The sequence below is a fragment of the Hyperoodon ampullatus genome, assembly GCF_949752795.1.
Source record: "Hyperoodon ampullatus genome assembly, chromosome: 11".
NCBI lineage: Eukaryota > Metazoa > Chordata > Mammalia > Artiodactyla > Ziphiidae > Hyperoodon > Hyperoodon ampullatus.
Genome location: NC_136924.1, coordinates 94,929,498 through 94,957,089, shown reverse-complemented (window position 1 = coordinate 94,957,089; position 27,592 = coordinate 94,929,498). Strand labels below are relative to the sequence as shown.

Here is a 27,592-nt window from a genome sequence, read left to right as displayed (position 1 = left end):
AGGGAAGATGCAGAAAAGATAAAGAATGAAGTTCCAAAAATACTGGCAAAACAAGACGGATGATTGAATAACTACATTGATCATTCACATGTAAAAATCTATTCATCATATCTACTCATTTCTAAAACATTTTATTTTCTCTATTGCCCTTTCCACACTTCTGAGAAATAATACTATAGCCACATGAATCATAAATGGACACACACACACAGCCCTCTAGGACACATGCAACCCTCTGAACTTTCTTATGATCTGAGCTCAAGCTTCATGTGGTGTCTCTCAGTCAGACAAATAGAGACCAATTTTCTGCAGAGTGGATTACAGTTGACAAATCCACTGGTGTTGTTTCTCACAACGTTCTTGAACTATCTCAGTATAAGACACCAGGGCACATTTCATACTCCTGGTCTGTGGCTTATTTTCTTTCTTTGAAAACCTATAGAAAAAAGCAAGTGGTTACCTTTACGTCAGCCATGAATATATGCATATGTCAAGAGACTTAAAAGGAAATATTTTTTAATTTTTTGGTGAAAATATAATCATTCAAACAATTTAAATACACAACAGTATGATGGGTAAAGCAATTCTTCCCACATTTAGCTTTATTTCTCAAAACCTCTCTCCAGAGAAGTTAATAGTTCATTAGAGATAGCTAAAATATTACCTCTGACTTTTTTATCATTTAAAAATTGATCACTGTAAGAAATAAGCAGAAAGTTATGTTTTGTAAACTAAACATGTGCACTCATAAGAGAGTTTATACCTGCTAATTTACCTTTTAGATAAAAAGACAAAATCAGGCAGCAGGGCTAATCCTGTTTCTCACATAAATCTTCTGAGTGGCTGGAGGGAGATTTCTTTTCTTTCTCAACTTTCTGTGTGAACCATTTTATAGAAATATTTATCAGAGTGTAAAAGTCAGGAAATTTATACCTGTTCTATCAGTTCAGGGCCAACAATGTCAAACGTCTCTATCTTGTCACATACAATATGGGATTAAAACCACAAAAAATGCAACAAATTTACAGCTGGGGGTCAAAAGGGCTATTGTCCACCCAGGTCCATAATTCCTCTCCAGGAGGGATCCTCAAACCAACTCAATAAGAGGTTGAAGCCTGTAGGTTCTGCCATAGGAAACTCTAAGGAGAATAGGAAATGTTACATGAAACAAAGTGATTCTGACAGATGCAAGAAAAATAGCGCACGTGCACCTTCTATGTGCTTGGCACTGCACTAGAAGCTGGGAATGAACAGGTTAGACATGCTCCATGCTTTCAAATAGATCACAGTGGAGGGAAAAACTACTGCAACTTGATGGGATGACCGCTAAACAGCAATTATGCACAATGTTAGTAGATACTAAAGCTGTGGAGTCCAGCTCCCTGATTTGAGTCCTAGCACTACTATTTACTACCACACATCTTTGCACAGTTATTCAATCTTTTTACTTCTGTATTTTTCCAATCACTAAAATTCAGTTTATAACAGTACTATCTCAAAGAGCCATTATTGTTTTGTTAATAAATAATAATATTATTAAACACTTCCTGGCACATGATAAATGCTCCTTGCATAAATGTTAATGATTGCTACTAAATACAAGTATGAAATAATATCTAGAAGCAAGAGAATACACAGGGAAAGTTACAGAAAGAAAGCAATCTCTGAGCTGATGGGACACATACTGTTCATAGGTTTTTTTTGTTTGTTTTTGGTTTTTGTAAAGATTTTTTTGGTGTGGACCATTTTAAAGTCTTTATTGAATTAGTTACAATATTGCTTCTGTTTCACGCTTTGGTTTTTTGGCCACGAGGCATGTAGGATCTTAGCTCCCGACCAGGGATCGAACGCACACCCCCTGCATTGGAAGGCGAAGTCTTAACCACTGGACTGTCAGGGAAGGCCCTGTTCATAGATTTATTTTTATTTTATTTTATTTTATTTTATTTTATTTTTTTTTGCTGTACGCGGGCCTCTCACCGCTGCGGCCTCTCCCATTGCAGAGCACAGGCTCCGGACGCACAGGCTCAGTGGCCATGGCTCACGGGCCCAGCCTCTCCGCGGCATGTGGGATCCTCCCAGACCGGGGCATGAACTCGCGTCCCCTGCATTAGCAGGCGGACTCCCAACCACTGCACCAGCAGGGAAGCCCTGTTCATAGGTTTTTAATGTCTCTTTTGTACAGTGACATAACCCCCGAGCCAAAGTATATGGCCAGCCATAATAAAGGTGACATTTCCCAGCCTCCCTTTTGGCTAAGTGTGACAATGTGACTGACCTAATTTCTGACTAATGGGATAGAATCAACGAATACTGAAATTCTAATTAAGCATTTAAAGAGTAAGTTCATATCCTTCTATTCATCATTTTCTTCTCCCCTGATGGCTAGACTGTGAACTGTGATTGGTTCTAGTGGTGAACCAATCAGAAACAAGTAGACACAGCACCCTACTGATGGGAGCAGAAATCTCATAGCAGTTTAGACTACAATGTGAGTGACATAACTTATTACATATATTCTAAGATAGCTCTTTCCCCTATTTTAACACTTTGACTTTGGAAACATTGAACAATCTATGGCTTATGGTAGTTTAATTGGCAGCTTAGTTTTTGCTTTTTAATTGCACTGTTTCTTTTAAGGGTACCAATGATACATCTTATAATTGAAAGTGTCATAGATTCAATGAATAAAGTAAACATCCATTTGTTTCAGCTACAGCAATTCTGGAACTCTGTCACATGAAGCTTAACTCATATGCTAAACGACAAAGCTGTTTGTTGGAAAATAGTCATTAGGCATGTAAAAGAGAGAATGGTGTTTCTCCACTGAATTATCTTTGCATTACGGTCAAAAGAAATCAGTTGACTATATTTGTGTGGGTCTATTTCTGGCCTCTCTATTCAGTTTTGTTGATCTATAAATCTCTTCTTTGCCAACACTATACCATATTTATAAATTTAGCTTTATAGTAAGACTTGAAATTGAGTAGTGTAAGTCTTCCATTCTCCTGCTTTCTTTGGGTTAGTTTGCTCTTTTTGTAGGTTTTTTTTTTTTTTTTTTTAAGTAGAAGCTCAGAGTAATGATTCTACATTATCTTCTTTTCAAATATAAGCATTTGATGCTATAAATTTCCCTCTAAACTGCTTAAATTGAAACCCATGAATTTTGACATTATATTGTTATTTTCATTCAACTCAAAATATGTTTTAAAAAAATTTGCCCTGATGCTTCCTCTTTGACCCATACATTATTTAGAAGTGTGATGTTTAACTTTCAAATGTGTGGGATATTTCCAAACATGTTTCTGTTTATAATTTTCAGTTTAATTTTGTTATGGTCTGAGACATACTCTGTGTGATATCTGTATTTGTAAATTTTTAGGTCCTAAAATATGATCTGTCTTCATGACAGTTCTTTGGAAAAAAATGTGTATTCTGCTGGATAGTATTCTGTAAAATCCGTTAGGTGTAATTGGTTGATAGTGTTGTTCAGATTTATTTATTTGTTTGTTTGTTTGTTTGTTTATTATCTACTTGTTTTGTCAGTTACTCAGAGAAGAGTGTTGACATCTCCAACTATAATTGGGGATTTATCCATTTCCCCTTTCAGTTCTATCAGTGTTTGTCTTGTTGCATTCACGTGTATAATTGATCACTATAATGGGCTTTAAGGGCTAGAGCCCATGCTCTGCAGCAAGAGAAGCCACCACAATGAGAGGCCCGTGCGTTGCAAGGAAGAGCAACCCCTGCTCGCCGCAACTAGCAAAAGCCCACGCATAGCAACGAAGACCCAACGCAGCCAGAAAATTAAAAATAAATTTATAAAAATAAAATCAATACTGGCCTTATTTAGGAGGTTTAGTGTCCAACCTTCTTGTAGCAAAATTTCAATCTAAATTAAGCCAGAGCTAGAAAAATACTAGTTTTCTTCAACAAAGAGCAAAACCTAATGAGGACTCTGCTGTATTTCCTTTCCCCCAACATCATCTTTAATTTCAGCTGCCATGCAATCTGATTACAACCTTTGTGAGCAATGGATTAAACATGGGAGATGAGATAGATATTTTATGTCATACATTTAAAATGAAATCTAGTAAACAGTGGGGATCCCTTGTAGAGAAGAACTTAGGTATATAATACCAAATGAATTCCTCTTATACCTAGCCAAAACAAAACAAAAAAAGCTTAAAATAATAATATAGTTCAATGATTCATTCAACCAATAATTGTGTAGTTAATAGCAATGAGGTTTAAAAAATTTATATCACAGAAATTTTCAAATTTGTAACACAAAGAAGGTATTGCAGTTGTGAAGGATGCTATAATCTCCAAATTTTATATCTCACCATATCAATGAAGTCTCGGATCACCATGAGATGTGAATTTTTCATGACACAGTCATTTTCACTTTCATCCCAAGATTTATCACTTTCAACAACCCAGTAACATTTCCCCCCATGTAGCTTCCAGTCTTCAGAGGGGCATGATTTACTAGTAGTAGAAGAGTTAAAAGAAACTGGAAGGAAAAAGGATAAGTAATTAAAAGGAACTTGTGACTGTATCCCTAATACTGTGTGTATACTAATTAAAGCTTCTCAAAATGTGTTAAATTATGGCCTGAGCTTTTTTTGACAAAAGTAAGTGCTTTCCTCCAGGTGGATTTTGAAAAAAAATAAAGATGAACAGAATTGCAATATGTGTATATTGTTTCTTTCTCTTTCTTGTTTCTTTTTTCTTTCTCCATTTAGTTTAACTCTCTTAAAAATATATTATGCTTTCTATCAGCTAGGCAATGCACAGACACTAGGATAAAGCAATGGACATCCAAGCCTCAGGGAGATAAAAATTTGGAGGAAAAGTAGAAATTAGAGAATTTAATTAGTGGTCTGCCAATGAACCAGACATTTTGAGAATTATATATCACACTGGAAGAATTTTTCTTGGGAAAAATTTGTGTAATAAATGTCCCCCAAAACTCATTATCTACCCATGTACAAATGGGTCTTGGCATCCAAAAATGTGCTGGTAACAGATAGATCTAATTTATAATATTTGCCAGTAGACTTAGATGATGACACATAGGTATCCTACACATACCAATAATTTATTGTCCCCTGAAATAAATATTCTTTAAAAACACACATATAGGGGCGGCCGCGGAGAAGGAGGGAGGGAAGCACAAAGCCGGCTTCGCGCTGCGAGATACATCAGAAATTCATCTACACGTGGAACAACTCCAACAGAACACCTACTGAACGCTGACAGAAGACCTCAGAACCCCCAAAAGGCAAGAAACTCCCCACATACCTGGCCGGGTGGATGAAAGGCTCTTGGTGCTGCAGCCAGGAGTTAGTGCTGTGCCTCTGAAGTGGGAGAGCCAACTTCAGGACACGGGTCCACAAGAGACCTCCCAGCTCCACATAATATCAAGCAGCGAAAATCTCCCAGGGATCTCCATCTCAACACCAGCACCCAGCTTCAGTCAACGACCAGCAAGCTACAGTGCTGGTCACCCTATGCCAAGCAACTAGCAAGGCAGGAACACAACCCCACCCATTAGCAGAGAGGATACCTAAAAACATAATAAGGCCACAGGCACCCCAAAACACACCACCAGACGTGGACCTGTCCACCAGAAAGACAAGATCGAGCCTCAACCACCAGAAAACAGGCATTAATCCCCCCCACCAGGAAGCCTACACAACCTACTGAAACAACCTTAGCCACGGGGGACAGACACCAAAAACAACGGGAACTACGAATCTGCAGCCTGCAAAAAGGAGACCCCAAACACAGTAACATAAGCAAAATGAGAAAGCAGAAAAACACACAGCAGGTGAAGGAGCAAGATAAAAACCTACCAGACCTAACAAATGAAGAGGTAATAGGCAGTCTACCTGAAAAAGAATTCAGAATAATGATAGTAAAGCTGATCCAAGATTCTATTTCCCAGATCCAAAATCTTGGAAATAGAATAGACAATATGCAAGAAACAGTTAACAAGGACCTAGAAGAACTAAAGATGAATCAAGCATCGATTAAAAACACAATAAATGAAATGAAAAATACTCTAGATGGGATCAATAGCAGAATAACTGAGGCAGAAGAACGGATAAGTGAGGTGGAAGATAAAATAGTGGAAATAACTGATGCAGAGCAAAATAAAGAAAAAAGAATGAAAAGAACAGAGGACAGTCTCAGAGACCTCTGGGACAACATTAAACGCACCAACATTCGAATTATAGGGGTTCCAGAAGAAGAAGAGAAAAAGAAAGGGACTGAGAAAATATTTGACGAGATTATAGTTGAAAACTTCCCTAATATGGGGAAGGAAATAGTTAATCAAGTCCAGGAGGCACAGAGAGTCCCATACAGAATAAATCCAAGCAGAAATACGCCAAGACACATATTAATCAAACTATCAAAAATTAAACACAAAGAAATCATATTAAAAGCAGCAAGGGAAAAACAACAAATAACACACAAGGGAATCCCCATCAGGATAACAGCTGATCTCTCAGCAGAAACTCTACAAGCCAGAAGGGAGTGGCAGGACATAATTAAAGTGATGAAGGAGAGAAACCTGCAACCAAGATTACTCTACCCAGCAAGGATCTCATTCAGATTTGATGGAGAAATTAAAACCTTTACAGACAAGCAAAAGCTGAGAGAGTTCAGCACCACCAAACCAGCTTTACAACAAATGCTAAAGGAACTTCTCTAGGCAAGAAACACAACAGAAGGACTATACCTACAATAACGAACCCAAAGCAATTAAGGAAATGGGAATAGGAACATACATATCAATAATTACCTTAAATGTAAATGGACTAAATGCTCCCACCAAAAGACGCAGAGTGGCTGAATGGATACAAAAACAAGACCCATATATATGCTGTCTACAAGAGACCCACTTCAGACCTAGAGACACATAGAGATTGAAAGTAAGGGGATGGAAAAAGATATTCCATGCAAATGGAAATCAAAAGAAAGCTGGAGTAGCAATTCTTATATCAGACAAAATAGACTTTAAAATAAAGACTATTAGAAGAGACAAAGAAGGACACTACATAACGATAAAGGGATCGATCCAAGAAGAAGATATAACAATTGTAAATATTTATGCACCCAACATAGGAGCACCTCAATACATAAGGCAAATACTAACAGCCATAAAAGGGGAAATCGACAGTAACACAATCATAGTAGGGGACTTTAACACCCCACTTTCACCAATGGACAGATCATCCAAAATGAAAATAAATAAGGAAACACAAGCTTTAAATGATACATTAAACAAGATGGACTTAATTGATATTTATAGGACATTCCATCCAAAAACAACAGAATACACATTTTTCTCAAGTGCTCATGGAACATTCTCCAGGATAGATCATATCTTGGGTCACAAATCAAGCCTTGGTAAATTTAAGAAAATTGAAATTGTATCAAGTATCTTTTCTGACCACAATGCTATGAGACTAGATATCAATTACAGGAAAAGATCTGTAAAAAATACAAACACATGGAGGCTAAACAATACACTACTCAATAATGAAGTGATCACTGAAGAAATCAAAGAGGAAATTAAGAAATACTTAGAAACAAATGACAATGGAGACACGACGACCCAAAACCTATGGGACGCAGCAAAAGCAGTTCTAAGGGGGAAGTTTATAGCAATACAATCCCACCTTAAGAAACAGGAAACATTTCGAGTAAACAACCTGACGCTGCACCTAAAGCAATTAGAGAAAGAAGAACAAAAAACCCCCAAAGTTAGCAGAAGGAAAGAAATCATAAAGATCAGATCAGAAATAAATGAAAAAGAAATGAAGGAAACGATAGCAAAGATCAACCAAACTAAAAGCTGGTTCTTTGAGAAGATAAACAAAATTGACAAACCATTAGCCAGACTCATCAAGAAAAGAAGGGAGAAGACTCAAATCAGTAGAATTAGAAATGAAAAAGGAGAAGTAACAACTGACACTGCAGAAATACAAAAGATCATGAGAGATTACTATAAGCAACTCTATGCCAATAAAATGGACAACCTGGAAGAAATGGACAAATTCTTAGAAATGCACAACCTACCAAGACTGACTCAGGAAGAAATAGAAAATATGAATAGACCAATCACAAGCACTGAAATTGAAACTGTGATTAAAAATCTTCCATCAAACAAAAGCCCAGGACCAGATGGCTTCACAGGCGAATTCTATCAAACATTTAGAGAAGAGCTAACACCCATCCTTCTCAAACTCTTCCAAACAATATCAGAGGAAGGAACACTCCCAAACTCATTCTACGAGGCCACCATCACCTTGATACCAAAACCAGGCAAGGATGTCACAAAGAAAGAAAACTACAGGCCAATATCACTGATGAACATAGATGCAAAAATCCTCAACAAAATACTAGCAAACAGAATCCAACAGCACATTAAAAGGATCATACACCATGATCAAGTAGGGTTTATTCCAGGAATGCAAGGATTCTTCAATATACGCAAATCAATCAATGTGATACACCATATTAACAAGTTGAAGGAGAAAAACCATATGATCATCTCAATAGATGCAGAGAAAGCTTTCGACAAAATTCAACACCCATTTATGATAAAAACCCTGCAGAAAGTAGGCATAGAGGGAACTTTCCTCAACATAATAAAGGCCATATATGACAAACCCACAGCCAACATTGTCCTCAATGGTGAAAAACTGAAACCATTTCCACTAAGATCAGGAACAAGACAAGGCTGCCCACTCTCACCACTCTTATTCAACATAGTTTTGGAAGTTTTAGCCACAGCAATCAGAGAAGAAAAGGAAATAAAAGGAATCCAAATTGGAAAAGAAGAAGTAAAGCTGTCACTGTTTGCAGATGACATGATACTATACATAGAGAATCCTAAAGATGCTACCGAAAAACTACTAGAGCTAATCAATGAATTTGGTAAAGTAGCAGGATACAAAATTAATGCACAGAAATCTCTGGCATTCCTGTACACTAATGATGAAAAATCTGAAAATGAAATCAAGAAAACACTCCCATTTACCATTGCAACAAAAAGAATAAAATATCTAGGAATAAACCTACCTAAGGAGACAAAAGACCTGCATGCAGAAAATTATAAGACACTGATGAAAGAAATTAAAGATGATATAAATAGATGGAGAGATATACCATGCTCCTGGATTGGAAGAATCAATATTGTGAAAATGACTCTACTACCCAAAGCAATCTACAGATTCAATGCAATCCCTATCAAACTACCACTGGCATTTTTCACAGAAGTAGAACAAAAAATTTCAAAATTTGTTTGGAAAAACAAAAGACCCCGAATAGCCAAAGCAATCTTGAGAACGAAAAACGGAGCTGGAGGAATCAGGCTGCCTTACTTCAGACTATACTACAAAGCTACAGTAATTAAGACAGTGTGGTACTGGCATAAAAACAGAAAGATAGATCAGTGGATCAGGATAGAAAGCCCAGAGATAAACCCACGCACATATGGCCAACTTATCTTTGATAAAGGAGGCAGGAATGTACAGTGGAGAAAGGACAGCCTCTTCAATAAGTGGTGCTGGGAAAACTGGACAGGGACATGTAAAAGTATGAGATTAGATCATTCCCTAACACCATACACAAAAATAAGCTCAAAATGGATTAAAGACCTAAATGTAAGGCCAGAAACTATCAAACTCTTAGAGGAAAACATAGGTAGAACACTCTATGACATAAATCACAGCAAGATCCTTTTGGACCCACCTCCTAGAGAAATGGAACTAAAAACAAAGATATACAAATGGGACCTAATGAAACTTCAAAGCTTTTGCACAGGAAAGGAAACCATAAACAAGACCAAAAGACAACCCTCAGAATGGGAGAAAATATTTGCAAATGAAGCAACTGACAAAGGATTAATCTCCAAAATTTATAAACAGCTCATGCAGCTCAATAGCAAAAAAGCAAACAACCCAATCCAAAAATGGGCAGAAGACTTAAATAGGCATTTCTCCAAAGAAGATATACGGACTGCCAACAAACACATGAAAGAATGCTCAACATCATTAATCATTAGAGAAATGCAAATCAAAACTACAATGAGATATCATCTCACACCAGTCAGAATGGCCATCATCAAGAAATCTAGAAACAATAAATGCTGGAGAGGGTGTGGGGAAAAGGGAACACTCTTGCACTGCTGGTGGGAATGTGAATTGGTACAGCCACTATGGAGAACAGTATGGAGGTTCCTTAAAAAACTAAAAATAGAACTACCATATGACCCAGCAATCCCACTACTAGGCATATACCCTGAGAAAACCATAATTCAAAAAGAGACATGTACCAAAATGTTCATTGCAGCTCTATTCACAATAGCCCGGAGCTGGAAACAACCTAAGTGTCCATCATCGGATGAATGGATAAAGAAGATGTGGCACATATATACAATGGAATATTACTCAGCCATAAAAAGAAACGAAACTGAGCTATTTGTAATGAGGTGGATAGACCTAGAGTCTGTCATACAGAGTGAAGTAAGTCAGAAAGAGAAAGACAAATACCGTATGCTAACACATATATATGGAATTTAAAAAAAAAAAATGTCATGAAGAACCTAGGGGTAAAACGGGAATAAAGACACAGACCTACTTGAGAATGGACTTGAGGATATGGGGAGGGGGAAGGGTAAGCTGTGACAAAGGGAAAGAGAGGCATGGACATATATATACTACCAAACGTAAGGTAGATAGATAGTGGGAAGTAGCCGCAGAGCACGGGGAGATCAGCTCGGTGCTTTGTGACCGCCTGGAGGGGTGGGATGGGGAGGGTGGGAGGGAGGGAGATGCATGAGGGAGGGGATGTGGGAACAGATGTATATGTATGACTGATTCACTTTGTTATAAAGCAGAAACTAATAAAAAAAAAATAAAAAATAAAAAATAAATAAAAAAAAAAAACACACATATACATACACACAATGACTTGAAGCCATTGAAGAGTAAAAAAAGCAGGCAGATTTTGGAGAGTAGCTGACACTTGAAACAAGGTATGACAATCTAGAAATTTCCCATTTTTACAACTTTTAGCCTAAGACAGACCAATGTTGGTGCCATGTAGAATGAGCAAAATTTTGGTAGACAATTTGAAGTCTCTCTAGTCTGAATAACCAGAGAGCAGAATTTGGGGCAACAACAGATGTTGAAAATAAAGAGTAAATTCCATAAAAGAAAAAAATAAAAGGTGTGCATCAACTGCTGTGTATAAAAATTTTCTAAGTCCCTGGCTGATGAATGTGGAAGCTAGATTACAGCTAAAGATTAAAAAAAGAAAAGAAAAGAAAAAAGAAAAAAAAAACTGACTTGAGATTTAAACAGCTGCCCCCAAAATAGAAATTTAAATGAATCAAACCATACCAAGAAAAATCAACACTTTTTGGAGAAATGTATCAGAATCAGTCAAATTTTAAAAAATCAAATACTTTATAAAACAAGCCAACATTTTTTAGCAGGAAATACAAACAAGAGATTTGGTCACTGAGGACTTTAGATATTTAAATAATTATATGTATCATAAATAATAATGTTTACATTATTTTAAGAAATAAAAGAATAAATTACAAAATGATCAGATAAGAGGAGACTATCACAAGCTAACTGGAGGGTTTGAAACTAAGTCCTTAGGTTTGAAAATTACAATCATTGAAATTAGACTCAGTGAATGAGCCTGCAGCTTAGAAACAGGAACAGAGAGAATTTGTGAACCACAATGTATATCTGAAAACATTGCCAAGAATTCAGCACAAATTGACAATCAGGGCTTCCCTGGTGGCGCAGTGGTTGAGAGTCTGCCTGCCAATGCAGGGGACATGGGTTCGTGCCCCGGTGTGGGAAGATCCCACATGCCACGGAGTGGCTAGGCCCGTGAGCCATGGCCGCTGAGCCTGTGCATCTGGAGCCTGTGCTCCACAACGTGAGAGGCCACAACAGTGAGAGGCCTGCGTACTGAAAAAAAAAAAAAAAAATTGACAACCATGAGGACAAAAATGAGAGGTTAAGTGAAATGGAAGATAGAAAGCAAAGGCCTATCGAACATCTAATTTAAGTCTTAGAAATAAAATACAGAGAAGGTAGACAAAGAATTAGGAATGATGGCTGACTAGCTCTATTAAGTTTTACTTTACATACTTTAAGTCTATTCTATTATTTAATTTATTTTTTTTGAATTTTATTTAATTTATTTTTTTATATAGCAAGTTCTTATTAGTTAACCATTTTATATATATTAGTGTATATATGTCAATCCCAATCTCCCAATTCATACCACCATCACCACCTCGGCCACTTTCCGCCCTTGACGTCCATATGTTTGTTCTCTACATCTCTGTGTCTATTTCTGCCCGGCAAACTGGTTCATCTGTACCATTTTTCTAGGTTCCACATATATGCATTAATATACGATATTTGTTTTTCTCTTTCTGACTTACTTCACTCTGTATGACAGTCTCTAGATCCATCCATGTCTCTACAATTGACCCAATTTCGTTCCTTTTTATGGCTGAGTAATATTCCATCATATATATGTGCCACATCTTCTTTATCCATTCATCTGTGGATGGGCAGTTAGGTTGCTTCCACGACCTGGCTATTGTAAATAGTGCTGCAATGAACATGAGGGTGCATGTGTCTTTTTGAACTATGGTTTTCTCAGGCTATATGCCCAGTAGTGGGATTGCTGGGTCATATGGCAATTCTATTTTTAGTTTTCTAAGGAAACTCAATACTGTTCTCCGTAGTGGCTGTATCAATTTACATTCCCACCAACAGTGCAAGAGGGTTCCCTTTTCTCCACACCCTCTCCAGCATTTGTTGTTTGTAGATTTTCTGATGATGCCCATTCTAACTGGTGTGAGGTGATACCTCATTGTAGTTTTGATCTGCATTTCTCTAGTAATTAGTGATGTTGAGCAGCTTTTCATGTGCTTCTTGGCCATCTGTATGTCTTCTTTGGAGAAATGTCTATTTAGGTCTTCTGCCCATTTTTTGATTGGGTTGTTTGTTTTTTTAATTTGAGCTGCATGAGCTGTTTATACATTTTGGAGATTAATCCTTTGTCTGTTGATTCATTTGCAAATATTTTCTCCTATTCTGAGGGTTGCCTTTCCGTCTTGTTTGTAGTTTCCTTTCCTTTGCAAAAGCTTTGAAGTTTCACTAGGTCCCTTTTTTTTTTAATTTTTTTTATTAGTTTCTGCTTTATAACAAAGTGAATCAGTCATACATATACATCTGTTCCCACATCCCTTCCCTCATGCATCTCCCTCCCTCCCACCCTCCCCATCCCACCCCTCCAGGCGGTCACAAAGCACCGAGCTGATCTCCCTGTGCTCTGCGGCTGCTTCCCACTATCTATCTACCTTACGTTTGGTAGTGTATATATGTCCATGCCTCTCTTTCCCTTTGTCACAGCTTACCCTTCCCCCTCCCCATATCCTCAAGTCCATTCTCAAGTAGGTCTGTGTCTTTATTCCCGTTTTACCCCTAGGTTCTTCATGACATTTTTTTTTTTTAAATTCCATATATATGTGTTAGCATACGGTATTTGTCTTTCTCTTTCTGACTTACTTCACTCTGTATGACAGACTCTAGGTCTATCCACCTCATTACAAATAGCTCAGTTTCGTTTCTTTTTATGGCTGAGTAATATTCCATTGTATATATGTGCCACATCTTCTTTATCCATTCATCCGATGATGGACACTTAGGTTGTTTCCAGCTCCGGGCTATTGTGAATAGAGCTGCAATGAACATTTTGGTACATGTCTCTTTTTGAATTATGGTTTTCTCAGGGTATATGCCTAGTAGTGGGATTGCTGGGTCATATGGTAGTTCTATTTTTAGTTTTTTAAGGAACCTCCATACTGTTCTCCATAGTGGCTGTACCAATTCACATTCCCACCAGCAGTGCAAGAGTGTTCCCTTTTCCCCACACCCTCTCCAGCATTTATTGTTTCTAGATTTCTTGATGATGGCCATTCTGACTGGTGTGAGATGATATCTCATTGTAGTTTTGATTTGCATTTCTCTAATGATTAATGATGTTGAGCATTCTTTCATGTGTTTGTTGGCAGTCCGTATATCTTCTTTGGAGAAATGCCTATTTAAGTCTTCTGCCCATTTTTGGATTGGGTTGTTTGCTTTTTTGCTATTGAGCTGCATGAGCTGTTTATAAATTTTGGAGATTAATCCTTTGTCAGTTGCTTCATTTGCAAATATTTTCTCCCATTCTGAGGGTTGTCTTTTGGTCTTGTTTATGGTTTCCTTTCCTGTGCAAAAGCTTTGAAGTTTCATTAGGTCCCATTTGTATATCTTTGTTTTTAGTTCCATTTCTCTAGGAGGTGGGTCCAAAAGGATCTTGCTGTGATTTATGTCATAGAGTGTTCTACCTATGTTTTCCTCTAAGAGTTTGATAGTTTCTGGCCTTACATTTAGGTCTTTAATCCATTTTGAGCTTATTTTTGTGTATGGTGTTAGGGAATGATCTAATCTCATACTTTTACATGTCCCTGTCCAGTTTTCCCAGCACCACTTATTGAAGAGGCTGTCCTTTCTCCACTGTACATTCCTGCCTCCTTTATCAAAGATAAGTTGGCCATATGTGCGTGGGTTTATCTCTGGGCTTTCTATCCTGATCCACTGATCTATCTTTCTGTTTTTATGCCAGTACCACACTGTCTTAATTACTGTAGCTTTGTAGTATAGTCTGAAGTAAGGCAGCCTGATTCCTCCAGCTCCGTTTTTCGTTCTCAAGATTGCTTTGGCTATTCGGGGTCTTTTGTTTTTCCAAACAAATTTTGAAATTTTTTGTTCTACTTCTGTGAAAAATGCCAGTGGTAGTTTGATAGGGATTGCATTGAATCTGTAGATTGCTTTGGGTAGTAGAGTCATTTTCACAATATTGATTCTTCCAATCCAGGAGCATGGTATATCTCTCCATCTATTTATATCATCTTTAATTTCTTTCATCAGTGTCTTATAATTTTCTGCATACAGGTCTTTTGTCTCCTTAGGTAGGTTTATTCCTAGATATTTTATTCTTTTTGTTGCAATGGTAAATGGGAGTGTTTTCTTGATTTCATTTTCAGATTTTTCATCATTAGTGTACAGGAATGCCAGAGATTTCTGTGCATTAATTTTGTATCCTGCTACTTTACCAAATTCATTGATTAGCTCTAGTAGTTTTTCGGTAGCATCTTTAGGATTCTCTATGTATAGTATCATGTCATCTGCAAACAGTGACAGCTTTACTTCTTCTTTTCCAATTTGGATTCCTTTTATTTCCTTTTCTTCTCTGATTGCTGTGGCTAAAACTTCCAAAACTAGGTTGAATAAGAGTGGTGAGAGTGGGCAGCCTTGTCTTGTTCCTGATCTTAGTGGAAATGGTTTCAGTTTTTTCACCATTGAGGACAATGTTGGCTGTGGGTTTGTCATATATGGCCTTTATTATGTTGAGGAAAGTTCCCTCTATGCCTACTTTCTGCAGGGTTTTTATCATAAATGGGTGTTGAATTTTGTCGAAAGCTTTCTCTGCATCTATTGAGATGATCATATGGTTTTTCTCCTTCAACTTGTTAATATGGTGTATCACATTGATTGATTTGCGTATATTGAAGAATCCTTGCATTCCTGGAATAAACCCCACTTGATCATGGTGTATGATCCTTTTAATGTGCTGTTGCATTCTGTTTGCTAGGATTTTGTTGAGGATTTTTGCATCTATGTTCATCAGTGATATTGGCCTGTAGTTTTCTTTCTTTGTGACATCCTTGCCTGGTTTTGGTATCAAGGTGATGGTGGCCTCGTAGAATGAGTTCGGGAGTGTTCCTTCCTCTGATATTGTTTGGAAGAGTTTGAGAAGGATGGGTGTTAGCTCTTCTCTAAATGTTTGATAGAATTCGCCTGTGAAGCCATCTGGTCCTGGGCTTTTGTTTGTTGGGAGATTTTTAATCACAGTTTCAATTTCAGTGCTTGTGATTGGTCTATTCATATTTTCTATTTCTTCCTGAGTCAGTCTTGGTAGGTTGTGCATTTCTAAGAATTTGTCCATTTCTTCTAGGTTGTCCATTTTATTGGCATAGAGTTGCTTATAGTAATCTCTCATGATGTTTTGTATTTCTACAGTGTCAGTTGTTACTTCTCCTTTTTCATTTCTAATTCTACTGATTTGAGTCTTCTCCCTTCTTTTCTTGATGAGTCTGGCTAATGGTTTGTCAATTTTGTTTATCTTCTCAAAGAACCAGCTTTTAGTTTGGTTGATCTTTGCTATCGTTTCCTTCATTTCTTTTTCATTTATTTCTGATCTGATCTTTATGATTTCCTTCCTTCTGTTAACTTTGGGGTTTTTTGTTCTTCTTTCTCTAATTGCTTTAGGTGCAGGGTCAGGTTGTTTACTCGAAATGTTTCCTGTTTCTTAAGGTGGGATTGTATTGCTATAAACTTCCCCCTTAGAACTGCTTTTGCTGCGTCCCATAGGTTTTGGGTCGTCGTGTCTCCATTGTCATTTGTTTCTAAGTATTTCTTAATTTCCTCTTTGATTTCTTCAGTGATCACTTCGTTATTGAGTAGTGCATTGTTTAGCCTCCATGTGTTTGTATTTTTTACAGATCTTTTCCTGTAATTGATGTCTAGTCTCATAGCATTGTGTTCGGAAAAGATACTTGATACAATTTCAATTTTCTTAAATTTACCAAGGCTGGATTTGTGACCCAAGATATGATCTATCCTGGAGAATGTTCCATGAGCACTTGAGAAAAATGTGTATTCTGTTGTTTTTGGATGGAATGTCCTATCAATATCAATTAAGTCCATCTTGTTTAATGTATCATTTAAAGCTTGTGTTTCCTTTTTTATTTTCATTTTGGATGATCTGTCCATTGGTGAAAGTGGGGTGTTAAAGTCCCCTACTATGATTGTGTTACTGTCGATTTCCCCTTTTATGGCTGTTAGTATTTGCCTTATGTATTGAGGTGCTCCTATGTTGGGTGCATAAATATTTACAATTGTTATATCTTCTTCTTGGATCGATCCCTTTATCATTATGTAGTGCCCTTCTTTGTCTCTTCTAATAGTCTTTATTTTAAAGTCTATTTTGTCTGATATAAGAATTGCTACTCCAGCTTTCTTTTGATTTCCATTTGCATGGAATATCTTCTTCCATCCCCTTACTTTCAATCTGTATGTGTCTCTAGGTCTGAAGTGGGTCTCTTGTAGACAGCATATATATGGGTCTTGTTTTTGTATCCATTCAGCCAATCTGTGTCTTTTGGTGGGAGCATTTAGTCCATTTACATTTAAGGTAATTATTGATATGTATGTTCCTATTCCCATTTCCTTAATTGCTTTGGGTTCGTTATTGTAGGTATAGTCCTTCTGTTGTGTTTCTTGCCTAGAGAAGTTCCTTTAGCATTTGTTGTAAAGCTGGTTTGGTGGTGCTGAACTCTCTCAGCTTTTGCTTGTCTGTAAAGGTTTTAATTTCTCCATCAAATCTGAATGAGATCCTTGCTGGGTAGAGTAATCTTGGTTGCAGGTTTCTCTCCTTCATCACTTTAATTATGTCCTGCCACTCCCTTCTGGCTTGTAGAGTTTCTGCTGAGAGATCAGCTGTTAACCTGATGGGGATGCCCTTGTGTGTTATTTGTTGTTTTTCCCTTGCTGCTTTTAATATGATTTCTTTGTGTTTAATTTTTGATAGTTTGATTAATATGTGTCTTGGCGTATTTCTGCTTGGATTTATTCTGTATGGGACTCTCTGTGCCTCCTGGACTTGATTAACTATTTCCTTCCCCATATTAGGGAAGTTTTCAACTATAATCTCGTCAAATATTTTCTCAGTCCCTTTCTTTTTCTCTTCTTCTTCTGGAACCCCTATAATTCGAATGTTGGTGCGTTTAATGTTGTCCCAGAGGTCTCTGAGACTGTCCTCTGTTCTTTTCATTCTTTTTTCTTTATTTTGCTCTGCATCAGTTATTTCCACTATTTTATCTTCCACCTCACTTATCCGTTCTTCTGCCTCAGTTATTCTGCTATTGATCCCATCTAGAGTATTTTTCATTTCATTTATTGTGTTTTTAATTGATGCTTGATTCATCTTTAGTTCTTCTAGGTCCTTGTTAACTGCTTCTTGCATATTGTCTATTCTAGTTCCAAGATTTTGTATCTCGGAAATAGAATCTTGGATCAGCTTTACTATCATTATTCTGAATTCTTTTTCAGGTAGACTGCCTACTACCTCTTCATTTGTCAGGTCTGGTAGGTTTTTATCTTGCTCCTTCACCTGCTGTGTGTTTTTCTGCTTTCTCATTTTGCTTATGTTACTGTGTTTGGGGTCTCCTTTTTGCAGGCTGCAGATTCGTAGTTCCCGTTGTTTTTGGTGTCTGTCCCCCGTGGCTAAGGTTGTTTCAGTAGGTTGTGTAGGCTTCCTGGTGGGGGGGATTAATGCCTGTTTTCTGGTGGTTGAGGCTCGATCTTGTCTTTCTGGTGGACAGGTCCACGTCTGGTGGTGTGTTTTGGGGTGCCTGTGGCCTTATTATGTTTTTAGGTAGCCTCTCTGCTAATGGGTGGGGTTGTGTTCCTGCCTTGCTAGTTGCTTGGCATAGGGTGACCAGCACTGTAGCTTGCTGGTCGTTGACTGAAGCTGGGTGCTGGTGTTGAGATGGAGATCCCTGGGAGATTTTCGCTGCTTGATATTATGTGGAGCTGGGAGGTCTCTTGTGGACCCGTGTCCTGAAGTTGGCTCTCCCACTTCAGAGGCACAGCACTAACTCCTGGCTGCAGCACCAAGAACCTTTCATCCACCCGGCTCAGAATAACAGTGAGAAAAAGTAGAAAGAAATAATTAGTAGAAGAAAGAAAGAGAGATTGAAAGAAAGGAAGAAGGGAAGAAAGGAAGGAAGGAAGAAAGAAAGGAGGGAGGGAGGGAGGGAGGAAGGATGGAAAGAAAGAAGGAAAGAAAGGAGGGAGGGAGGGAGGAATGAAAGCAAAAGGAAGAGTGAATGGAAGAAGGGAGGGAGGGAGGGAGGAAGGAAAGAAAGAAAGAAAGACAGGAGGGAGGAAGGGAGGGAGGAAGGAAAGAAAAAGAAAGTGGAAAGAAGAAGGGTGGGAGGGCTGGAGGGATGGAGGAAAGAAAAAGAAAGAAGGAAAGGAGGAGCGGAGGGAGGGAGGGAGGAAGGGAAGGGAGGAAAAAAAGAAAGAGCAGGTAAAGTAAAATAGAATAAAGTATGAAATATAGTAGCGTTATTAAAATTAAAAAGTAATTTTTGAAAAAAACACGGACCGATAGAACCCTGGGATATATGGTGGAAGCCAAGTTATACAGAGAGAATCTTACACAGAAGATTACACATACACATTCACAAAAAGAGAGCAGGGGGAAAAATCAAAAATCTTGCTCTCCAAGTCCACCTCCTCGATTTGGGATTATTCGTTGTAAAAAGAGGAAAAGGGCGAAAAGTCTGAAATCTTGCTAAGTCCACCTCCTTAATTTGAGATAATTCGTTGTAAAAAGAGGAAAAAAGGGGGGAAAGTCTTAAATCTTGTCCTCAAAGTCCACTTCCTCAATTTGGGATGATTCGCTGTCCATTCATGCACTCCACAGACGCAGGGCACATCAAATGGACCGTGGAGCTTTAATCCGCTGCCTCCGAGGCTGCACAGAGAGATTTCCCTGTCTCTGCTCTCACAACTCCCGGGTCTCAGCCTTGGACCTGGCCCCGCCTCTGCGCGTAGGTCGCCGGAGGGCGCCCGTTCTTCGCTCAGACAGGACGGGTTTAAAGGAGCCGCTGATTCGGGGGCTCTGGCTCACTCAGGCAGAGGGGAGGGAGGGGAATGCCCTCTCCTCGCGCACCAGGCAACAAAAGGGAAAAAAGTCTCTTGCCTCTCCGGTAGCTCCAGACCCTTTCCCCGGACTCCCTCCGGGCTAGCACTAACCCCTTCAGGGTCTCTTCCTGCCGCCAGCCCCAGTCCTCTCCCTGCGCTCCGACTGAAAGCCGATACCCGAGCCTCAGCTCCCAGCCCCGCCCGCCCTGGCGGCCGAGCAGACAAGCCTCTCGGGCTGGTGTGTGCCTGAGGGCACCGATCCTCTGTGCCAAAATCTCTCTGCTTTGCCCTCCACACCCCTGTTGCTGTGCTCTCCTCCGCTACTCCGAAGCTTTCCCCCTCCGCCACCTGCAATCTCCGCCCTCGAAGGGGCTTGTAGTGTGTAGAAACCTTCCCTCCTTCACGGCTCCCTCCCACTGGTGCAGGTCCCGTCCATATCCTATTGTCTCTGTTTATTCTTTTTTTCTTTTGACCTACCCAGGTATGTGGGGAGTTTCTTGCCTTTTGGGGGGTCTGAGGTCTTCTGTCAGCGTTCAGTAGGTGTTCTGTTGGAGTTGTTCCACGTGTATATGAATTTCTGATGTATCTGTGGGGAGGAAGGTGATCTCCGCGTCTTACTCTTCCGCCATCTTCCTCCCGAGCCCGTCGGTCCCATTTTTAATTTTTGTTTTTATTTCCATTACTCTAGGAGGTGGATCAAAAAAGATCTTGCTATGATTTATGTCAAAGAGTGTTCTTCATATGTTTTCCTCTAAGCGTTTTATAGTGTCCGGTCTTACATTTATGTCTCTAATCCATTTTGAGTTTATTTTTGTGTATGGTGTTAGGGAGTGTTCTAATTTCATTCTTTTACCTGTAGCTGTCCAGTTTTCCCAGCACCACTTATTGAAGAGACTGTCTTTTCTCCGTTGTATATCCTTGCCTCCTTTGTCATAGATTAGTTGACCATAGGTCAATACAAGCCTACCTCAAGAAAGAAGAAAAATCTCAAATAAACAATCTAAACTTACACCTAAAGGAACTAGAGAAAGAAGAACAAACAAAACCAAAGTTAGTAGAATGAAAGAAATCATAAAGATCAGAGCAGAAATAAATGAAATAGAAACAAAGAAAACAATAGTGAAGATCAGTAAAACTAAAAGCTGGTTCTTTGAGAAGATAAGCAAAATTGATAAACCATTAGCCAGACTCATCAAGAAAAAGAGGGAGAGGACTCAAATCAATAAAATATTATTTTATTAAGATGAAACAAATTTAGAATTGGTATCCTTTCCTGCTGGATTGAAACTAGGATTCTAGGACCTGTTTTAGATAGGATTATCTGTAACAATAGAAGGATTAGAAAACAAGGTAGACAGAATTTAAAGCTAGAGGTGTATTAAATACCACTGTTGCCACTTGTATCAATGGTATAGGAGTACAGTAATACGCTTTTGTTCTGGGGATAATGTCCTACAGAATTTGCCCTCATAGTCTCACTAGTTAAAAAAAATTAAAGTTTTTAGAATGTGGTCAAGTGGGCTTGGGAACATTAAAATCTATTTTAAAGTTTTAATGAATTCCTAGAATTTGAATGTACCCTATAACATGGACTGGTAAGTCTTTCTAATAGAGTTATATATGGATGTTCAAACAAAGAAAGGTATATCATTTTTCAATATAGAATTAAATTAACGGATTAAAAATAATAAAGAAAACAGCTGGAAAGAAAAAGAAAACAGAAAGGACAAATGACTGAGTGTCTTCTTGAATTTAAAAAGTAGGTAAATACACTCAGATGAGAAAGCAAGATAAAGATTACCATTTACAGTTTTTTACATGTAATAACATTAAAAATTGACAAAAACCTACCTGATATGATCATGAATTTTAAGAATGAAAATATTTTGATTACATTCTGTGCCTGAACATGTCCCAAAAGAAGTTTAAAAAAGAAAATGCAATTATTCCAATGTAATACCTCTAAATTCATTTACAACTCATTATATAAGCTTATTTTTCTCATTTGTCTTGGATCTTTAAATATTTTTGTCAAGGACTGTAATAGGTCCCTGAAAAACAGTGATCTAAACCATCCCTCTGTAGGGGTAGAGGAATCTCCTCTTTATTCAGATATACCCAAGTAAAATCCACACTACTGTCCATACTTGTTTACTCAGGAATTAGGCAATATAAAATAACATTACCTATTGAGGTGCTTGTTTCAGATTTATTTTGCCCAGTACAGTATTTCTCTTTTGATTCATTATTTACTTTAGTATGTCTTGCAGATTTGAACTGGATAACTAATAAAAGAAGAAACATATTTTCCGTATTAAATACAAAGCAGAAAATCATTGGGTTCTAGAGACTCTGAAGTTCATTAATGTGGAAACCCCATAGTAATTTAAATGATTAAAAATTTAGAGGGAAAAATAACATTACTTTTTCCAAGATTTGGACGTTCCTTTGCAAGCATTCTTGTTAATCTTATTAATGTTAACTTTAGGGGAATTGGAAAAATATGACCTGGGACCAGAAGGATACTCACTTTTTTTTTTTCGGAGTTTTCATATTTATTTTAATAAACACAAAATAACCAGCTCAGGATATAAGCCTCATTTGGATAGTTTGTATTTTGTGAGTTCTTATTAATTGTATCCGGTATCACTTGATTCATGGAAAGGGTTTTATGTGTTTTGATTTCAGTTCATGATTCTGTTCCTTTTGAGATTGTGCATGTAAATCCTACACATAGAAGGGTAGGGTGAGCCCAGAGTATTTTTCGACCATGAAGAAGACAGCTGTCTTTCTGATGGCCACTTAACTGAAATTACTTTTGGTAATTTATAATCTCACAATAGTGTGTATTAGGCAATTAAATCTTTAAAATCTATTGTAGTAACAAACAAATCTGTTTTACTAACAAAAAACTGTTTCGATAACAAACAAATCTATTATCTTATAACAAAAAGAAACATAGAAGAGATGGTTTCTTGGTTTTTGTTTTAGCCCCACTGCCCGGCATGGTGGGATCTTAGTTCCCTGACCAGGGATCGAACCCATGCCCTCTGCAGTGGAAGCGTGGAGTCTTAACCACTGGACCACCAGGGAAATCCCAGCAGAGATGTTTAATGCTAAGTATTTTTGCTTCCTCCCCTCAATGTTAAAGCCCCAATTCAGCCATTGACTAGTTACATTAAACTAGTCAAACCACTTATCACTCTGGGCTTTGGATTGTTCACCTCAACTGGAGGTTTGACCTTGCTGATTTCTAGAGCCCCATTCAGTTCTAGAATTCTATGACTCTGCCTACTGACCTTGAATTACTAATGACATTCATAATTACTAATATCATTCACAAGGGCAACATAGGTAGACATGGCCTTTGTCTGTTCTAGAGTTTGGTTTAATCTGGAAATCTGAATTCCTTAGAATATATATATCATCTGGGAGTTTTTCTCCAAGCATTTATTCAATAAAATATTAAAATAATTGTCACATGAAATTGGGCTATGTTTAGCTATATCCACAGTATATGAGTATAATTTTAAAATACTTGATTGAATTGATTGATTTTAGACAAATTTCCCATCCATGAATACAAGATTGATGATGATGTCCAGGAGTAATTAATATGAATAAGCTTAAACAGAAATATGCTTCATTATTTAATTTGCTTTCGCTGACCACAGTTTCAGAGAAGACGGTGTATAACTCACGATCAACTGCATTGGGAAATGCATTGTGCATAAAATGCACTTTATGATTTTGGTCATAAAATATAAATCTAATCTCTTTCCTTTATCAATGAAATGAATCCATAATATGTATTATATCACAAGCTGAAGTTCTATGGAAAATCTCTAATTTTAATTGTGTATCAAATTTCATGCTTTTTGTGAAGTTATAATGTATAGGAACCACTTGAACAGCAAACACAATTACAATAGGTGGTGCTAAAATAATACTTTGGGATAAATAAATGGTATTGATAATTACTTACCAAAAATGCTCAGCACAATTACTATTACAAGAAGGATGATAATCATTGCACATCCAACTTTCAGGAAAACTCCATGGTGGTGAGAATCTATAATATTGGATAGATTTCACTAATAAATAATTCCAGTAAATAATTCCTTAGGTAGTAAGAGGTAGGGAAGGGCTGAATAAACTTTGTCAGTTATGCCCTTGAGTTACTTTCCTTTGAAATACGTAGATCCAGCTTCCTTTTACACACACACACACACAGACACACACACACAGCATATTTGGTCCCCTGGTTTGTGAAAAGGGGGGCCTAGAAAACTGTGAATAGATGTAAATTTTCCCTTGTTGATTTACCATACATATTCCTCAGTATTAATCTTAACTATGATTTACTCTCTGTATCCTTAAGTTTTTATATAAGACTGTGAAATTCTCCAGTCTCTAATAAGCTTACTGACAACACTCGCTTATTTGGATTGGTCCATTCTTTCATGCCTCCTCCTTTATACAATACAATTTCCTGTGACATGTAACTGTAATTTCATAAAATCATACATTTTAAAATAAAAGTAATTTTAGGGATAATCTTGTCCAACATTCGCATGTTAAAAATGGGGATTTCAAGTCCACAAGCACACAGTTACTTGATAGCAGAGCTGAGACTGTACCTTGGGTGTCTTGACTACCAAAATTAGTACTGTGTTCACTATCTACTCTATCTCTTGTACTCGAAAGATAAATAAATCATAAAAAGAAACTGGCATTTTTAGCTTTGGGTTGATAGTTAAAACCAATAGGCTCTTATCCCAGATAGTTACAGTATATCAATTCCACTAGATATGTGATATATATACACACACATACAATATACTGAGAGTGTACTACTATAACTGATGTTGAAATATAACCAATTACAAAACCAAGTGTTGAGACATTAACCTGAGTGTTTATTTAGTGGAATCCTATTATAGAGTGTTTTGTCCACATTATTATTGTTATTAAGTAAAACATCTTTAGTGAGAATTTATTAATTCTCAAAACACTAAAAGAAATCCATGTATTTTCTTTTATTAGGCAAAACAATGCAAAGTATGTCAGTCAAGGCCATCACCAGAAGAATGTGATAATATCCCAACACACATTTCTAGTGTGAAGAACTGGGATTACAGACCTAAAAAGCTGGAGAATAAAGCATCCGAGTTCATGAAAGGACTAATATAAGGGGTACTAGGTCATTCTTTTAGACCCCGGAAGCAAAGGTTATAAAGGCATGAATTTCTGAATCTTAGCCTGGGATATTCTCAGTGGAATCATACTTTGTTACTGAGATTTCACTCAGTGTCATGGTGATAGCCCTCTTTGTTTTATATCTTGGAGAACTGATGAACCTACAATATTTAAAGTGTTTAGTATAAATGAGATCCACTTATTTAGTCATCCATTTATTCATCCGCCTACCAAGCATCTATCGATTGCCTGCTATGTACTTAGTACTGTGTGAGGTGCTGGGTGTACAAAGATTAAGGGATTAGGGAGAGGGTTTCAACACATATGAGGCTCTGAAATGGGAAAGAATATGGTAATTTTAAAGAGCAGGAGAAAGCCAACAACCAGAGCAAAATAAGTGAAATTTACCAAGTTAGAAGAGAAAGGCCAGGGATAATTGTGTAGGACTCTGTAGGACATTACAATCCAATGTATCAAATAGTTCTTCCCCTCCTCAATGATATGACACATGAGAACAGAAGTTGCGTTTATCCACGACAGAGACATGCAGTGAAAGAGTAATATGATATTTGACTTCTGGTCATAAGCATGACTGCAGGTAGATAATTTAATTTTTATATATTCATATTTCTTCATTTTTAAGATTAGAATATTGGACTGGACAGCATTAAAGATGTCCCAAAATCTTTAAACCAGGAAAAGAGTAATGTTCTTTCCATAAACAGAAGAAATTAAATCCTGGAATGTAGAATCAAAAATACTGGTTTTGTTGTTTGAACTGAGTTAAAATAACCTCTAGAAAAATGGACCAATTATATGAGATTCGGGGGAAATGGGGGAATAAGAGTACAGTTCTAGTCCATGTTATTTTTCAAACGAAATTCCATTAACTCATATAAAATGAAAGCTCCCAGTCTATTGAGAAAATAAAGCAGAAAAGCCTCTATTCCGCAAGTTAGAGAGATAATATTTAAACACAGGAAATAACAGACTCTTGCAACTGGAGAAAACAACTCACCAGATCCACTTGAAAACTGCAAACGCATAAATATAGAAGAAAAAATATATTCTTGGGAAATAATAGAAAAGCAAAACATCAGATTCACTCCACAAGGACAAAGCACCATGAGGAGACTTTAAGTTATTTAAACATTTTTATAAACTTTACAATATAAAAATTCTTACCCTAGAGAAGAGAATATAAATGCAACATGGACATTTCCTTAAGGCTTCATGTATAAATACACTGGATTTGAAAATCTATTATTTCTGAGGTGGTTTGTGTTTAAGGTTACAATCTTATCTTTAGCTGCGTGCTGATCTACTCAGGTTCCAAACATATTCTATTACTCAGATAGTCGTTAATTCTAAACTTCAGGAAATGAAATAGTAACATCTTATGCCTCTTTAGTTTAACTTAACATTTTTATCCTACCAATATGCAAATTCCAAAAGGCTAAATAACAATGTGAATAATTGCCAGGGATATTTTTCTTAGTGTAAATGAGTTGATCATATTATTTTAAAAGGGCAGATTTGATTGGCAATGAGTAAAACTGTAGAGCAGAAAGGGGTTATGAGTATTGATGTCACCATGGGAGTATAATAAATGTTCACCACAAGAAATATAAGGAATAGAGGGTCTATGAAAACCAAAAGCAAAGTTCTACATATTAAGACTAAAGTTACAATTAACTTTATAACACTTGTTGTCATTAAAAACATTCACTCTTATTCTTGCATTCAGTAAGTTTTGCTTTGAATCCAGTCTCCTCTTTCCAGTTAAGACAGATAGAGACACAGGACAGAAATAAAGGAGATTAAAATCAAAACTTTAATTTTAATAAGAGTTCTAAATCCAACTTACCAGATCTCTGATGTGAAGATGAATGTTCTGAAGATGAATGTTTGATATCAGCATAGATTATATCTCCAGCCATTGCATATATTAAAAAGAGAGAAAAGTCACAAGTAGTAGTCTGAGGAAGGAGGCCCAAAGTTTTGCAAACTTCCGGTAAGTGAGATAAATTGAGATGGATGATTTCCTTGCCCTCTCCCAAGTTTGGTGGGTTTCCCCAGTGAATAAAAGATAAGAGCAATGTGTTCAGCCTTATGAATCAAGGCAATAGATTTTTGAAGACTTGCATGATATGGAAGAAAACTACTGTCCATGCAGTATTTTCTTGCTCTTCAGTTAGTTTTCTGCCTACATTTGGAATAATTTTAACTTTTAGTAATACCACAGAAGATACTGCATCACTTTCCTCTATGAACCACTTCCTCTTTTAGCTAAGAAATAGTCTCTGGCAGAAGCTCTTTGACCTTCTAGCATTTTCTCCAAAGTGGAATAGCAATTTAGAAGGGAGGACAAGAAAAAAAGAGGGTTTTTAATATGAATGTAATACAAAGAATTGATAGACTCCTCATCTTGAAATGCACTGTAATTACTTAGGTAATACTTTAAAAATACCCTTAAAGCTATTTCTTCTCTTCTATGTTTTATAATATTAACATCA

At 37.2% G+C, this 27,592-nt stretch overlaps 1 pseudogene across 1 annotated transcript; it reads right to left on the bottom strand.

Annotated features, from left to right (window-relative positions):
• Window positions 1-318: 318 nt before the first annotated feature.
• Window positions 319-27,016, bottom strand: LOC307059938 (killer cell lectin-like receptor subfamily B member 1B allele A; annotated as a pseudogene). Its single transcript has 6 exons — window positions 26,944-27,016; window positions 23,863-23,949; window positions 22,064-22,162; window positions 4,347-4,516; window positions 1,027-1,139; window positions 319-436 (listed from the first exon to the last, which is right to left on the bottom strand). The product of its transcript is annotated as a killer cell lectin-like receptor subfamily B member 1B allele A (transcript).
• Window positions 27,017-27,592: the final 576 nt, after the last annotated feature.